At 32.8% G+C, this 17,110-nt stretch overlaps 1 protein-coding gene and 2 non-coding genes across 4 annotated transcripts in view; all 3 read left to right on the forward strand.

The window, feature by feature from the left end:
• The first annotated feature begins 1,859 nt into the window (after nucleotides 1-1,859).
• On the forward strand, nucleotides 1,860-1,942 carry TRNAL-CAG (transfer RNA leucine (anticodon CAG)). Its single transcript has one exon. It is a non-coding gene; the product is annotated as a tRNA-Leu (tRNA).
• A 173-nt stretch (nucleotides 1,943-2,115) lies between these two features.
• Nucleotides 2,116-2,198, forward strand: TRNAL-CAG (transfer RNA leucine (anticodon CAG)). Its single transcript has one exon. It is a non-coding gene; the product is annotated as a tRNA-Leu (tRNA).
• An 8,079-nt stretch (nucleotides 2,199-10,277) lies between these two features.
• The window catches only part of EcR (Ecdysone receptor), a 604,745-nt gene continuing 597,912 nt past the window's right edge, over nucleotides 10,278-17,110 (forward strand). For both annotated transcript variants that reach the window (XR_013006503.1, XM_076409505.1), the window contains exon 1: nucleotides 10,278-10,623. The gene's annotated coding sequence lies outside the window, so the exon portion shown is untranslated. The remainder of the gene's footprint in view (nucleotides 10,624-17,110) is intronic.

Below are 17,110 nucleotides of genomic sequence, written 5' to 3' on the forward strand. Positions count from 1 at the left end.
AAAGAGACTAGTAATATATTTGTTATGTAAAATTGTTTTGGTAATAGGTTGGGATAGATCAGTGGACCTTTCACTTAATTTTATCAAAACAAATTGGAAAACATTGCGCTGAACATTACCTTTCTAATATTTTGGTTAATGTTCATGACAAATCTTTCAGATAATTTTAATTTTTTTCGTAGAAGTCAATTTTCTTTAGTCAGTTTTATAACCCTCTATGGCAACAATTATGTGTATGCTTGATGCAAATCATTCTGCGAGAAGAGGAAAAGATCCGCGAGAAGTAAATAAGTAGTGGCTATTTTTGGAGAATCATAACCGGTATTCGGCAAAATTCGGTATTTTCCGTCTGATTTTGCCACGACGTTGCTATTTACAAGCAATCGAGAGAAAGAAAAAATTTTGTTGGTTATAGTTTGTTTATAGTATTTGTCCTTTAACTGTTCATATTTTGGAAGTGAATGTGAATGTGAATATTGTCAAGAAAGCTATCATATCACTTTTAATCCTGACAGATATATTATGATATTCCATCCAGTTGCGTAGCCATTCCATTATAATTTTAATTTTACAAATTGGATTCAATTCTACATCATATTTATTATATTTTATGGATATGAGAATGTAATACTACAGATAAATATATATAGTGAAGCAAATGTACGTATAATTTGCAAGAACTGGCAACGTTAAAAATTTAAATCATTGTGCGCATGCTACAAGTTTGAGCTAGTGTGTAGGCAGTTAATCCTGGTCATTTTTTCTATGATCCTGGTGCAGTTTTTTTTTTTCTACATGTGGGATCTTTTGAATGATGAAGTATTAAAATTGATTAAATATTTTTAAAATTGGGTGTGGAGATGATTATTGTTAAATCATTTCAAATGGTCCTTATATTTGTAGTTTTGTATTGACACTATACTACTTGCACTACTTTTTACTAACTGCAATGAATTTAGATGGAGAAAAAGTCCGTTGGAGCCATATCAGGTGAATACAGAGGTTTTTTTATGGTATTTAGAATGCCCTTGTGTTTTGGATTCGACACATGAAATTCTAGTTGTAATACAAAGGAATCATTTGTCTTCGATTTTTTTAGCCGCTGTAAAAAACTCACTTGGAATGAACTGAGATAATTCAGAACTATAAACAAATTGTTAACAAATGACTGTTGGCATCCAAACTCAGTGTTAATATTGATAGTTATATTGAGAACATAATTATGAAGCGTTGTACCAACATAACGACAAAAATATCCTTACAATCTCTTTAGACAGGTTTTTTAATGGATGTAGTTCCGGTGCTCTTTATACAGAATGTATATGTACAATGGTTTTTTAGTTTTTAAAGTTTAGTCTTAGATAAGAGATGCGTTAGAGATTTATTCATATGTTATTTATACATTATTTTTGTAATATCATGATGATTTTTTAGAACGAATATATTAAAAATTCATTCGCCATTTCGTCATATTTTTGAATCATTATTTGTTTATTCCAAATTCATGTTCTGTACACCATGTCTTTAAGTAAGTTTTATATAGAGTATATAATTATTGGTTAACATTGGTAAACTTATCTGTGGTTATAAATTATAATAATATGACCCTCTAATATATTACTTATTGTAACATTACAAGTGCCTTCGCCTTTTTATCATTAATTACTAAAATGTTTTATACAAATTTATCATTTCAGATATTAATATATTTCGGTACTCTACTTCTGGCACTTGATTATATCCTTATATATTATGTTAACGCTTGTTCATTTGTAATATTAACTGTATTTATTAATTAGATAAAATACCTAATCTCATGAATTTATGTTGTTTCCCAGCTATACTTAAAACGTCTTCAAGTCAGGATGGCCGAGCGGTCTAAGGCGCTGCGTTCAGGTCGCAGTCCACTCTGTGGGCGTGGGTTCGAATCCCACTTCTGACAAACCAATTTTTTAATTTTTTTGTTACTAAAACATGTATTAATTTTATTTAACATGATTAACTTAGATCAATTTACCTGTTGTAATTACAATTATATCTTTTTTATACATATTTTAAACATATGCTATTTCAATATTTTTGATTTTGAATCTCGAATTATAGCGGGGCAAGGCAGTCAGGATGGCCGAGCGGTCCAAGGCACTGCGTTCAGGTCGCAGTCCTCTCTGTGGGCGTGGGTTCGAATCCCACTTCTGACAAGGTTTTTTTCTGACATAGAAATGATAAAAATAGAACAAACAGAATGATGTGTTGTAGAATCTATGTTAGTGTAACAAAAATTGGAAACTCACTTAGTCAACATTTGTTATATTTCGATAAGGTAGGTTTAAGACAGGTCAGTTTGTTCATTCATTTCTAACGCTTTTATCTTTGTATATCGCTATAAGGTAACGCTTAAGGCTGAAAACGTTGCAGTGCTTTAAAATATTATTATCTTTGGAGAAACCTACGTTCCAACATACTTCATTACCCAATTTTATTCAAGGATTCTCAATTAATGCTGGCCGATTTGCTTTGGTTTGCCGATTGACAGTAAGCTAAAGTAATATACATAGTGTTTCGAGATATTTGGTACAAAACAATATACGCATTAATAAATATAATCTGTTAAGGTTAATTAATAATCACTGATTTTCGTTTTAGTATAAAAAAAGGTTATAATGAGAAATTGTTTTAAACTATACAATTCTGGGAATATTTCTTAAAACATATTTTCATCCAAAGCCTATGTTCACTAGAATGGTCAGTTTCATTATATACATTAAAAATAATAATAGATCTTAATGCACAATAGAATTATATAATGTATTGTTTTGTCTAACAAAAATTATATGACAACGTATCATTTCAATATTAAGTAGTATTTAGTAATTTTGAATTTCATATTATAATGTAAAGTAAATTAATGCGCCCGTTTGTATGCCTATTTTGTATTATCTACTAACAGGTCATTTGAAAAGTCCCCGGCCGACCATAGTAAAACACATTTTTTTCGGCAAAATTATCATTCATTATTCGGGGAAAATTTCTTCCCAGAGATTACTCTTTTGAGATCTGAGAACAGGAAAGAGTCGGGGGGAGGGGTGGGGGGCAGATCTGGAGAATACGGTGGATGAGGAAGAAATTCGAAGCCCAATTCATGGATTTTTGCCATCGTTTTCAGTGACTTATGACACGGTCATAATTTTGGTGAAGCAGCACTTCCTTTTTCTTCAAATGTGGCCGTTTTCCGGCGATTTCGTCCTTCCAGCTATCCAATAACACTATATAATAGTCGCTGTTGATGGTTTTTCTTTTTTCAAGGTAGTCAATGAAAATTATTCCATGCGCATCCCCAAGTACAGACGCCATAACCTTGCCAGCCGACTATTACGTTTTCCCACGCTTTGGAGCGGGTTCATCGTGTACAGTTCACTCGGATGACTGTCGATTGGACTTCGGAGTGAAATGATGGAGTCATGTTTCATCCATTGACACATATCGACGAAAAACTCGGGTTTATTACGCTTGGTCATTCTCAAACACTGTTCCGAATCATCAACTCGTCGTTGTTTTTGGTCAAGCGAGCGCGCGCGACCCACTTTGCACATATTTTGCATACTCAAATATTCGTGAATGATATGATGTACACGTTCAGTTGAAACCTTTAGAGTGTCTGCTATTGCATACAATTTCAATTTAGGGTCATTCAAAATCATTTTATGGATTATTTTAATGTTTTCGTCGGTAACAACCTCTTTTGGGCGTCTAATGCGTTCACCGTCTTCGGTACTCATTTCACCAAGTTTAATCTTAGCATACCAATACTTGATGGTTGATTTTCCTAGGGCATTGTATAGAAATTCGGTGTCAAGCCAAGTTTTTGTTTAAACTGTATTTTTGCCCTTCAAAAAGCAACGAAAAAACACGCGAAATTCCTTTTTATCCATATTTTTCACAATAACAAAATTTGCTTCACTCAAAATGCTATAATTCACAAACTAATGATCCGACAGCTGTCAAATTTATACGCGTATCTTTTGAGTGTTAGGGCTAACTAAAAAATATATTGAATGAATTCTAGTAGCACCATCTATGAGTCAGACCGGGGAATTGTCAGTTGACCTGTTATTACTGCTACATATAATAGAAATCTTTTGATTCTGTAGTAATATTTATATAGCTTCAAATACATATTTCTTTAAATCGCATAATTGTTGAATAGTTGGTTCTCTAAAACATATTAAGCCGATTGTAGTAAATTGTTAACAGTAGTTCTTGTGGTGTTTTTTGGAGTAGTTTTTGTTTATCAAGAATATAATTTTTAACAGCATTAGTCATTATTAATATTACTTTCAACTTACAGTCAATTTGACCTAGGATTAAGGAGATTAATTTATAAGTGTATTATAAAGCGTATTTGAACTTAACTGAAGTGAACCAAACTGCACGAACTTGTATGACGTATAAGAGTCTCTATTAGATTTATCTTATGTAATGTAGTTTAATTTATATATTGGAAATATATAGTGATTTATTTACTCCGCACTAGTATTGCTTATCTATGCTTCGGCAAGTACAATAGAACAGTAGTGGAAAATTAATTTGTAATCTATTATAGGATTATACTAAATATTTCTAATATAAGATGTAATTAAAAAAAATTAAACAATATAAATTCTGTTGATGAAAAAGTCTATATTCAAGGAATTTTACTCCAGAAAGTCATCACATTGTGGATGAGAAGTATGGAAAGTTTATGGAATGTGAAAGACTAAACATGACAATAACGTTAGGATTAGTTACAATTAAATTTTTTGTCCTCCCTAAAAATACTTGAAAACCCTTCCAAATATTTGAAAGCCATTGGAATGATAACAAGAATGATCGAAAGCAATATTATTGGATGTTATATAACTTATAACCGAGATCTACAGAATGTACTATATTACGAGCAGTTAAAATCGAACAAATGCTTTAATGGCAAATGCCAGTGATACTAGCTCATTAAATTGAAGCAAATATTGAAGCAAATATCTCGGAATTATTCTCGGTCCATTGTGATATGATAGCTTCAGCATAAGTGTTCCTTACTTTTATTATTACTCCTAGTGGTTCAACAATCTGTCCAGTGGACAATACATATTTTTTATGATTATATTATATACATGACATGTAGAAAACAACTTCATTTAGTGATTACCTATGTAAAATATTATATTAATTAGTTAGTCATATTCTAAATGTTATTATGAAGTCTATACATGTATTATAACTAGAAAAAAATTAAACAATACAAATTCTGTTGATGAAAAAGTCTATATTCAAGGAATTTTACTCCAGAAAGTCATCACACTGTGGACGAGAAGTATGGAAAGTTTATGGAATGTGAAAGACTAAACATGACAATAACGTTAGGATTAGTTACCAGCCAGTGATACCAGCTCATTAAATTGAAGCAAATATCCCGGAATTATTCTCGATCCATTGTGATATGATAGCTTCAGCATAAGTGTTCCTTACTTTTAATATTACTCCTAGTGGTTCAACAATCTGTCCAGTGGACAATACATATTTTTATGATTATATTATATACATGACATGTAGAAAACAACTTCATTTAGTTATTACCTATGTAAAATATTATATTAATTAGTTAATCATATTCTAAGTGTTATTATGAAGTCTATACATGTATTATAACAAGATCGGATGGTGCCAAACGCATTAACCTACGCCCTTCATTACAACGTCGTACGTTTAGCCGATTGGTGAACACTAACACTCTTTTAAACTATTTAACATAAACATTTTGAGTTACACTCCTTATTAGTTCTAGATGTATAACACGTTTTATCACTTCATTATCGACATAATAGAGAGCATTGACAATGGCACGCAATACTTTGTTTTGGAACCATTAAATGCTATACTAGACTTGTTGACAGTACCCCATAGTTGGATTCCATATAACCAAATACGCTTTACTATTGATTCGTATAGCAATATCTTGTTATCTAATGATAACTGAGATTTGCGAAATGCAAAAATACATTTGATATAATTTAACTCCAAGTTGTTTTCCTTAGCAAATATGTGCTTTTTCCAGGTTAGTTTGACAAGATATTTAACATTCTTAGCTTAGAAAAGTTGACAATTATAGATAATCACTTGTGGATATGCTTTTATACGCAGAGTGGATGTTGCATGTCTAGATTTTGGTCAAAGAAATAGCAATTCCAACGCAATAAGCATATTAAAATAAACGAGAAAGAAACTGTAACCAACGAGCCAACCATCGTCGACATGATGAAATTGCTCGGTGAATTTTAGACTGAAATGCGCCACAATTTCAGTCAGTAAAGAGGCTAGAAAAATTGGAAAAATCCCAGAAGAAGATAAAGATAAACAAAAATGAGTAATTCATTCTTAACAATGGAATGCAAATGGGCTAAATCAGCGAGTACGGGAACTAGAACTATTTCTAAGAACAAATAATATAGATATAATTACTCTCACATCGGACACTCGTTATTCTAAAAAAAATTACATTAAAATTCGGGGTTATGATGCATAATCGACAGTGTTAGCGATAAGCGAACGGGCTCTAATTATAAAACAAAATTGGCGGTGAAATAAATATAGGAGCTATATACTGTCCACCAAGATATAAAATAACTCAACAATACAATAGCTTTTACGAATTATCATCTCATCACACTCTAGTATTATTAACACAATCTAACAATATTATTTACTAACTGGGACACATTTAGACTTGTAATGCAGAAACATATCAGTTACATATATAAATGTAAAACTCAAAACTATAAAACTATATCTTAAGTAGCAAACCCGAAATATAATTGAACAAACTCGATCTGTTGCAAAAGAAGCTACCCCGACATTAAGAGAAAAATCAGAATTTGATTGAATGAATGAAATTTGAAATTGAATTTGTAAATTACCCCTTTAAAATTAGGGAATTGTTACAAGAAAGACGAAAGCTAGAAGAGAGTGGTATAGAGCAAGAAACTGTAGACAAAACAATACTTATTAAAATTAGTAATCAGACAAATCAAAAGATTAAAGAATATAAACAGTTATTTTGAAAAATATGTAAGTGAATTAAGCCGGCACGCAGACAAATATTACTAGCTATGGAAAGCAACTCGAAGTGTCTCCTATTGCATACAATTTCAATTTAGGGTCATTCAAAATCATTTTATGGATTATTTTAATGTTTTCGTCAGTAACAACCTCTTTTGGGCGTCTAATGCGTTCACCGTCTTCGGTACTCATTTCACCAAGTTTAATCTTAGCATACCAATACTTGGATGGTTGATTTTCCTGGTGCATTGTATGGAAATTCGGTGTCAAGCCAAGTTTTTGCTTAAACTGTATTTTTGCCCTTCAAAAAGCAACGAAAAAACATGCGAATTTCCTTTTTATCCATATTTTTCACAATAACAAAATTTGCTTCACTCAAAATGCTATAATTCACAAACTAATGATCCGACAGCTGTCAAACTTATACACGTATCTTTTGAGGGTTAGGGCTAACTAAAAAATATATTGAATGAATTCTATTAGCACCATCTATGAGTCAGACCGGGGAATTGTCAGTTAACCTGTTATTACTGCTACATATAATGGAAATCTGTTGATTCTGTAGTAATATTTCTATAGCTTCAAATACATATTTCTTTAAATCGCATAACTGTTTAATAGTTGGTTCTCTAAAACATGTTATGCCGATTGTAGTAAATTGTTAACAGTAGTTTTTGTGGTGTTTTTTGGAGTAGTTTTTGTTTCTCAAGAATAATACTTAATAAAATTAGTAATCAGACAAATCAAAAGATTAAAGAATATAAAAAGAGTTATTTTGAAAAATATGTAAGTGAATTAAGCCGGCACGCAGACAAATATTACTCTCTATGGAAAGCAACTCGAAGATTTAAAAGACCAATTATTGGAGTACCGCCTACTAAAAATGATGGAAATAGTTTGACGCAACGATGAAAAAGCTGTTTTATTGGCAGAACATGTAGCTAACGCATTCCAACCGAATGATATAGAATCTACAATAGTTATAAATCCTGTTCTCCAATGGAAGTTGCCACAGAATTTGACAACCCCAATCCTAAAAAGGCTCTTGGAATTGATGATATTTCACCTGGGTTATTAAAAGAGTGCCCATCAAAAGCAATAAACTTGGTGCAATAATATTCAATGCCTTTTTGAGACTGAAGCATGTTCTGGAATGTTTTAAGGTTACTCGAATAATTATGCTTAAAAAACCTGATAAGCCAGCAGAACAAGTTGAATCTTACAGGCCTGTTTCGCCACCACCTGCGATATCAAAATTATTTGATAAACTGCTATTAAAACGTATTAAACCATTTATAGAAATACCAGATTTCCAGTTTGGATTTCGGAATCACCATCCGACAATCGACCAAGTACACAGAGTAACAGCGATTGTTGAAAAGGCACTTAAAGAAAAGAAATTCTACTACAACATTCCTGGACGTCTCACAAGCTTTTGAGCGGGTATGGCATTTGGGATTAATATACAAAATGAGCAAATTGCTACCGCGGAATTACTGGCGACTGCTGTAATCATATCTTACATATTACTTACTTACTGTTCTATACTACTGACATCCCAATAACAAAAGAAACAGTACTTGGAACATTTGTCGACGACACAGTTATCATGGTAAAACGTCTAAGGCTGTAAAAAAGGTACAAGTAGCGGCCAACTAGATCTACAAATGGACTAGAATCTGGAAAATACCGCTTAATAGCTCCAAATCTATCCAGGTTCATTTTGTGTTGTGGTGAAATGACTAAAACTTAATTATATCACTTGGCGGATGCCCGATTCTTCAAGCAGAATCAGCTAAATACCTCGGCATACATCTCGATGGTAGGTTATATTGGAAACATCATGTCAGACAAAAAAGCAACTGTAAATCAAGCAACTGTACTGGTTAGTCGGATGTACATTTAAAGATATTAATTAATACGTTATGGAAAAAGAATTATGATTCAGGTCGTATGTACTTACTGAGAACTGGTCTGGGCTTGGCTATTATAGATAGGAATTCTACTGGTTGCGCTTGGTTGGGGTTAGCATTACTCTTTTCAATTAATTTCTAACCATACTGCTCTCAATTCTTCTAACAATATTACTTCAATGCTTCATAATTTTAACTATTCTTATTTCAATGTTTTCTTCAATCAATGCTCATTTCAGTTCTTTACCTCGTTATCGATATAAATACTGTCTTCATTGTCGATATGAATTCTGTTTTCTTGTTGTCGATGCACAGTCTTTTATCGCTAAAGCTCCTCCGTCGGGTTCTTGGTGGTGGTGGACAAGGATGGTCCAAGAAACCCTTTTCGGTACACCGATTTGCTGAGAATATCGGGGTGGGAAACACTCTTCCAGCTAGAAACTTCTCACTATGACAAAACATGTGCGTTTCGGACTCTTAAGTAATTCCCGAAAATCCTATGATTTCGGGTCTTCTTGATATTAATGGTTATAGCCGCCATAAGGAGTCCTCTACCAGGTCTAACTTCGGACACATTTCGTCTAGCCACGGTACGTGAACTCCCATTAGGCGAAACACTCAACAACGAGCCGATGGGGTTCCTCTTTGTTGAACACATATGTTCTCTTTACTGAGTCCTTTTTTTGGTTGACTAATTGTACCAGACGTTCTATACAATGCGATGTTATATTTTGTATCAAGCCATAATTCTTTCCCATGTCATAAATATTAGGAACATCAGTTAAAGGTCTAATAAATTAGACCCATTAACTATACAACCGAAAACAATTAACGTAAACTTAAATTTACACTACTGCCCCAAATATAAATAATTAAATTTGCGTCGCAAACAATACTCCCAACTTGACCCGAAATCAAAGAGATTGGTATATCAGTCAATCATAAAGCCAACTTGGACCTATGGGGTACAAATATCAGGTTGTAGTAATACACCAAACCAACTAGTAATCAGACGCACCCAAAACAATGTTCTTTGATGTATTATCAATGCTGATCGCTACGTAACTAGAGTAGAGCTGCACGATGACCTCGAAATAAAATGTATACACGAAGTGATCCAAGATTTTACTAAGTATATCAAATGTAGGATGTAATTAATTAAAAAAAGCCCACATTCTATTCGGAAATGCGACTGTTCAGCGTCGCGACGTTGCTGCAAAAAAACTGAATGCGTCCGGACGGCGCAGGCGCCCTCCGCGACGCCGTGCCGCGCGCACACCGATCGCATTCGTCCGCCGATGTCGCGGTCTCAGTCCTCGTTCGCCGTATGAACGTTTAATCTCGTGGAGAATCGACCGGCTCTCTCTCTTTCCCTCTCTGTCTCTCTCTCGTCTCTACACCACATTTATTTACCAACCCAGAGAAAAAAACAAACAAAACAGTCGTTGTTATTGTTGTTGTGGTGGTGGTGATGGTTTAGTGTCGCCGTTATCGTCGTCGTCGTCGTTCGAAAAGTGTTCAACCGCCGGTCTCCCCTTTCCCTACCGCCCTCGATTTCGTCTCCGCACGTAAGAAACCCACCCAGTGTGTTTCGACGGCGTTGGATAATGCAGCCCGAAACGTAAGTTGCATACATTCAAGACGACGACACTATTCGTTTGTTTTGGGGTGTTTTTTTTTTCGTTACGACATCGGGTCGTCGAGGTTTCGCCGGTCTCGCAGTGATACCGTCCGCGTAACTAACCTACTTCACGTGATTTGCTGGTTGAGGACCTGCGGGCGCACCGATGTTGTTTTTTTTCTTGTTTATTTTCGCGAACTAGCGATGCGGTCGTTTTATCAATGCATGCGATAGGGTCAGGACTAGAGATTTACCTGTGAGAAGGTTAGAAAACAAACTACATTTTTGTTTTTATTTACGCGAATCTTACGGTTCTTATCGATGGATAACATGCGGTATTGTTTATTATGGTTTCAAATGAGATCATCCTATTAAAGATAGATAAATACTTTTAAAATATCTATTTTATGCCGACCTATTTTGTTTTTCTAGGTTTGCTTGTCGTTTAGGTTCTAAATTAACGTGTAAAACAAACGAATTTGTGTTTTTGTTGATAGAGGCATGTCACAATTGTTGTGAATGATGTAATAATGTAAACTGAATATCTGCTACTATGTAAATGGTATGTGGATTATTCCTAGTGTTGCTATTATTTGTTTATATCTATTATGTAAACACAATTGCAATTATTTGGCATGGTTAATATAAACTAATGGCATAGTAACACAATATTATATTAATTTAGTGAGTAATTTTGTGTTTGAAGGTCTTCTCAACGCGTTTGGATTTTTAGGACACTATATAAACACTATACAAAATAAATAAAAACAACCATTCAAAACAATATCTATTCATTAATAGGTTAAAATTAGCGTTGGGAACTATCGATTGAAAACAGTTGAAACAGTCGATAGTCAAAAAACTAGCGACTGAAAATAGTAATTACTATTTTCAGTCAAATGCACGTTGCGGCAGTTTTTTTTTATTCGTGATGTCAGACAAACATGTATGAACCCTTTTCTGTATAAATTGTGAGAGAGAAAAGAACAGAGATAATTGCTTGAAGCACTTAATTTTATATGTGCTTATATTTTCCAATGGTGGTATATATAATTATATATATATATATATATATATATATATATATATATATATATATATATATATATATATATATATATATATATATATATATATATATAGGAATGGAACTTTTCTATGGAATGGAATAATACCCTTTAAATGTTTTATCGTATTCTAATATGTTATAATATACTATAATAAATATGGTCAATACAATAGAACTTAAAGAAAACCTAAAAACTAGAGATGTACATCACTAGTAAATAAAAATTAAACATATACCTAATCATAGAAAGAAACTAATTCATGACATGATGATGAAAAATGATGGCACAACTACTAGAGATTTTTTAAATAATGTAAATGCTTTATTTATTATTGAACGGAAATATTTTTTAACAAACATCGAGAGAGTTGTCGAAATATTACCTGTCAACCAACAAATCATAAAACTATATATATATATATATATATATATATATATATATATATATATATATATATATATATTACATATAAATTTATGTAAGCATAAATTGGGTATTCTTTTGTCAAGGTCGCGGCTAGTACGACAAAGCTAGAACGTTAAAAATCAGTCGAATGAAGCTAGTAGAAGCAAAAATAGTAACTAAAAGTAAACCATTGATACAGTCGATAGTAAATAGTAACAAAATCAGTCGGACCGAAAATAGCGACTGAAATATCATAACGACAGAACTGACATAATAATTAGCAAAACATAATAACGAAGAAGACATAGTAAGTACTAGGACAACAATGAAACAAACAAATATTTTTTTTAGATGTTGTATTTTTAGTCGATCAATTATTTCTTATGATAATTATTGGTCCCATCATAGTTTTAAAGAATATTTTTTTCTTTTGATGCTTTATTTTGAAATATAGCCACATATTAATTTTTAAAATATTGTCCATCGATAGCAGCCGCATTTTCTCATCTTTCAGGCAATTTACGGATTACATCTCGAAATAAGGATATATCTTTTAAGGTTATCAATGAATCGACCTATTTTTCAGTATCTTTTCTAAAAAGTGAAGCGCTGCCCAGACAGGTCGCGACTCATCACATGTCTGTAAAATAAGTGAATTTGTTTTTGTTAATAGATGCATGTCACAGTTGTTGTCAATGATGTAATAATGTAAAGTGAATATGTCGGATCAAGTAATAATCAGAAAGAGCACGATCAAAATTAAGGCCAAAAATAAGTAATTTCATCAGATATTGTACGAAAAAAAAAACTACGCAATAGACTATTTTTACTATGAACAACGTAGTTGTTATGAATGAACACAATGTATTATTGGGCGCTTACTACTGTTTAAAGTGTGAGATCATCCTAAACGAAGAATATTAACGCCCATATGCAGTTATCTATCTATTAAGTCGAACTTTTAACGCAACAATTTTATGAAGAATATAGTAAGACTTGCCTGGAGAAAATATCTGTCTGATTTCTACAGGCTAGTCTCAATTAACAACCGTTACTCTTAATTGATATTAAACTATTAATTGGTCGAAATTAATTGAGTTATAGGGACAAAAAATTCCATTATGTGATTCCTTTATTATTTATTGTTGCTATTGTTTCAGTTTATAATATTTATTATTTACGAAATTAAATTGGATTGTCATATTATAAGTGTTTTATGACCTACAAATATATAAACTAAATTCTAACTGATCAAAATCATCTTGGTCAACAATAGACGACGACTCCAAGATTTAATTTTTTGAGATATTTTAATGACCGCCCCTATTTTCAATGAAAACCGCAGCAACTTAATACTTAGCAGTAAAAATGCTTACCTCTCTAACGAATTTTATGGCAACGGATCTCGTTCCTTTTCGAAGTAACTGATTAGAGAGGCAATCTGTTCGGTCAGGCATCGGTACTTTTAATCGGACCAACAATAAGCAGCTATTTGAGATTTATTAAAACAAGCAAAGCGTTAAGACAACGTTTGTCGGTTTATAACTTTCTGTCACTATTGTTTTGAAGAATTTTGCATACGTTTAACAACCGTACCACTTTGACAGGCTGGTTCGGTTACATTTTCGAACTTATCAGACAGCATTGTGTCTCTTTTTAACTAGAATAAAATGAGAAGGAAAATATTGTCTGATTATAAAACGATTTTACAAATTTCCGCAGGCTTTTGATACGTTAAACATATTGATGACGTAAGTTCACAGCTACTTCGAATTGGCTATATACGCTATATTTTATATAATCGTACTGCATAAAAGACAGCGACTAAAAAACTATGACTCTATTTGTGGTGTGTACGCTGGGTGCTTCAGAACTTCTAATTTTAGCGTGTGCGTCACAATTTTTGCAACTTGTCACCGATTATTGCCATAAAAGAGGATGCGTTTGAATCTATTAGTCGCTATTGCTGGTTTTTTTGCAACAAAGCGGTGTTTCTTCATGGACGTTTTCGTCAATTTTTTCTGTTGACTTTGGTAGATATCTTTAGTCTCAGTTTCATTCTGTTTTAGTAGCTTTAGGTTTAGTATCAACACTTTATAATATCCTGAACCTTAAATGATTCAATTGCACCATAAGTATTCACAGTTACTTCGCATTTTCTAGACAATAGTCATCTCTAACCAATACATCTAATATAAAGAAATACCTGAGAAGGTATTCTCATAAAATCTCTTCCAATTTCTATTGAAGAGTCGTGTTAGCAAGCGTAAGAGGATATGATGGATGAAGTGAATGGATGAAATAACCGTTTGACTACACAGGTCCACAAAAAAGATTTCTAAGAGCCGTGTAGGCTTTTTGACGTAATCTCTATGTTTTTGGGTGTGCTTAATTTAAAAATAAATTCCTTTTTGTCATAGAACGATAAGTTTCTTGATAATTTAGGCAATAAATTTGGTGGTAGGGGGGAAGTAAATCGAGTGAAACCTTCAAATATCAAGGACACGTACAGTTTTCAAAAAATAATAGTTTTTTATTTAAAATAATCGGATATTTTTGTATTTGTGTTTGTCAGATATAATGTTATTGCTGAACTGATGTGACGGAAGACCGGAAGTCGTTCAGTGGAAAAGCCGTTCTATTTCCTTTTTAAACACTAACCATATCGTATGAGAAGCCATAGAAATATTGCATGCAACTGCTTCTATGATGTAGTGGTTAGAGCGTTCAGCTCAGAAACGGAGACCGAAGGTTCGATTCTCCGCGGTGGCAACGACTTTTTGTTGTTGTTCTAGTTTGGTTAGAATATTGGTCAAATCGCCTAGGTTAGGTAGCGGACCCCGGGGCCTGAAGCGTTCCTTATTTACAGTCATTGTGTCTTTATTCCCGTTTTTCCTCATACGGGCTGCACCTTTACTTGGCCTACCCATTGTAATACTTAATAAAATAACTGCATAATTAATTGAGTACCTGTATAACACTGAAAAGAGAAAAATTAAATATTTTTAATACAAAAATTGAATCGACTTCATAAAATAAATAAGGAACTCACTAAAAAGTAAAAAATAATCAAACTTTGTTTTTTAACAGAAAAATTTAAAAATAAAATGTGTAAAAATGTTTTAAAATAAAAATATGTACATATAATCGCTGTAATAACTTAATGAAAATAAACGAAAACTTTATTTAATTTATCTACCACACCTATTTTATATTCTACTATATACACAATTTAGCTTAATACCTATTTATCTATTTACAATATTATTTTAATTTCTTTTTACTTTTTAGGGCGTTCCTTATTATTTTTTGTAGTCGGTTGAATTTTTTTGTTAAAAATATTTTATTTAACAGTAAATATCCTTTATTTAATATGAGTTACTAACATACACTGAAACCTCTTTTTCTTAATGAGGCTCCTCTTTGTACACTTTTGCTTGTGGGAATAATGTGGAATGTCCCTCTGAAGCGTCCAATAGTAATCTCCATTTTCCTTGGGATCTTTTCTCCATCTCCTTAATGTCCTGGTGAAATTATTGACCTGGCCCTTCACTTACACCCAAACCCGTAAAAAACCTTCCATCACCTTTGCTCGTGATAGGTCTGGAAATTTTGAAACTATGTGTATGAAATAGTCTCCATCTTTAGGAAGTGATTTTACAAATTGATTCATCAATAAATCAGTATTAATATTCAATCTTCTGTGCAATGTGCACCGGTGATGAAAGATCTTTATGTGGAGCTACTAATGTTTTTCTCATCAACTTTAAGTTCACCCGATGGCCAATTCTTCTTGGTCCAGTTTTTTGCTCGGTATCTGCTATCCATAATGATGTCAGCTGAGATCAGTTGAAAATAACCATACAGCATTTTCTGTCGCAGACCTCTGTTATATTATTGAATTATTCTATCTATTCTAAATTGTTTAAAATGAATTCACATTTCACAATATTAAACCAAAATTGAACCTAGAGTAATATGATAGTTTAGGGTTCGATGACTAACTGATGAACAACTCAATTGAACGCTTACTAAGGATACGAGAATTTACTGGCCGTAAATCGTCCACAAACAAGCCGAAAACGAACAAGACTCGAATCCAGGCTAATAAAATCGGCGTCGATAAAATGCAACAAGATAAAAAAGCCAAAAAGGCTCTACGGTTATTTCAGTCTCACTCGTTATAGGCACGGTCTATAAATATTACTGGAAGAGAACTATTTTGAGCTATTTCCAGTGAATATTACGGAGCAGATCGGATGCGCGAGAGCTTCAATTTAATTAAAGTTGCAGCGTTGTGAATCGTGACACAGTAACTAGTAAAACGCTAAATAAATGTTCTTCAATGCATAATAATTAGTGTTGGGAATTATCGACTGAAATCGATTATCGACTGTTTAGTAATTGACTACTTTTTACTATCGACTGTTTCAGTCGCTATTTTTGGTCCGACTGATTTTACTACTTTTTACTAGTGACTGTTTCAGTCGTGTACTTTTATTTACCATTTTGGTTCTACTAGTTTCATTCTACTGATCTTTAACGTTCTGGCTCTGTCGTACTAGCTGCGACCTTGACAAAAATGTACTCAATTAATGCTTACATCGATCTATATGTAGTATACTAGCGACCCGCCCCGGCTTCGCACGGGTGCAATGCTGATACTAAATTAAATACACTACAGAAAAAATATGAACGTTGTATATAAAAACATAGCGGCCCGCTCCGACTTTGCACGGGCATAAAATATATATGCCTATGTCACTCAATGAAAACATGATTAAAATCGATCCAGTATTTTTGGTTCATTCATTACTGCCCTTGGCCTGCACGCATTAAATTTGGAGTAAAACAATTCCTCTTCCCCTATACTTACTATGAAGATTTCCTGCTATCTTTGGAATATCTAAATTCATACAATTTTTATTACATTACACATTTTTAAACGCAAATTTTAAATTTGTAATATCTCCGAAAATATTTGTTTAATTTACATGCTGTAAGGAACCATA

Source organism: Rhynchophorus ferrugineus, unplaced genomic scaffold (genome assembly GCF_030347505.1).
Source record: "Rhynchophorus ferrugineus isolate W39M unplaced genomic scaffold, kcgeb_rfMv2 rfM7, whole genome shotgun sequence".
NCBI classification, from domain to species: Eukaryota; Metazoa; Arthropoda; class Insecta; order Coleoptera; family Curculionidae; genus Rhynchophorus; species Rhynchophorus ferrugineus.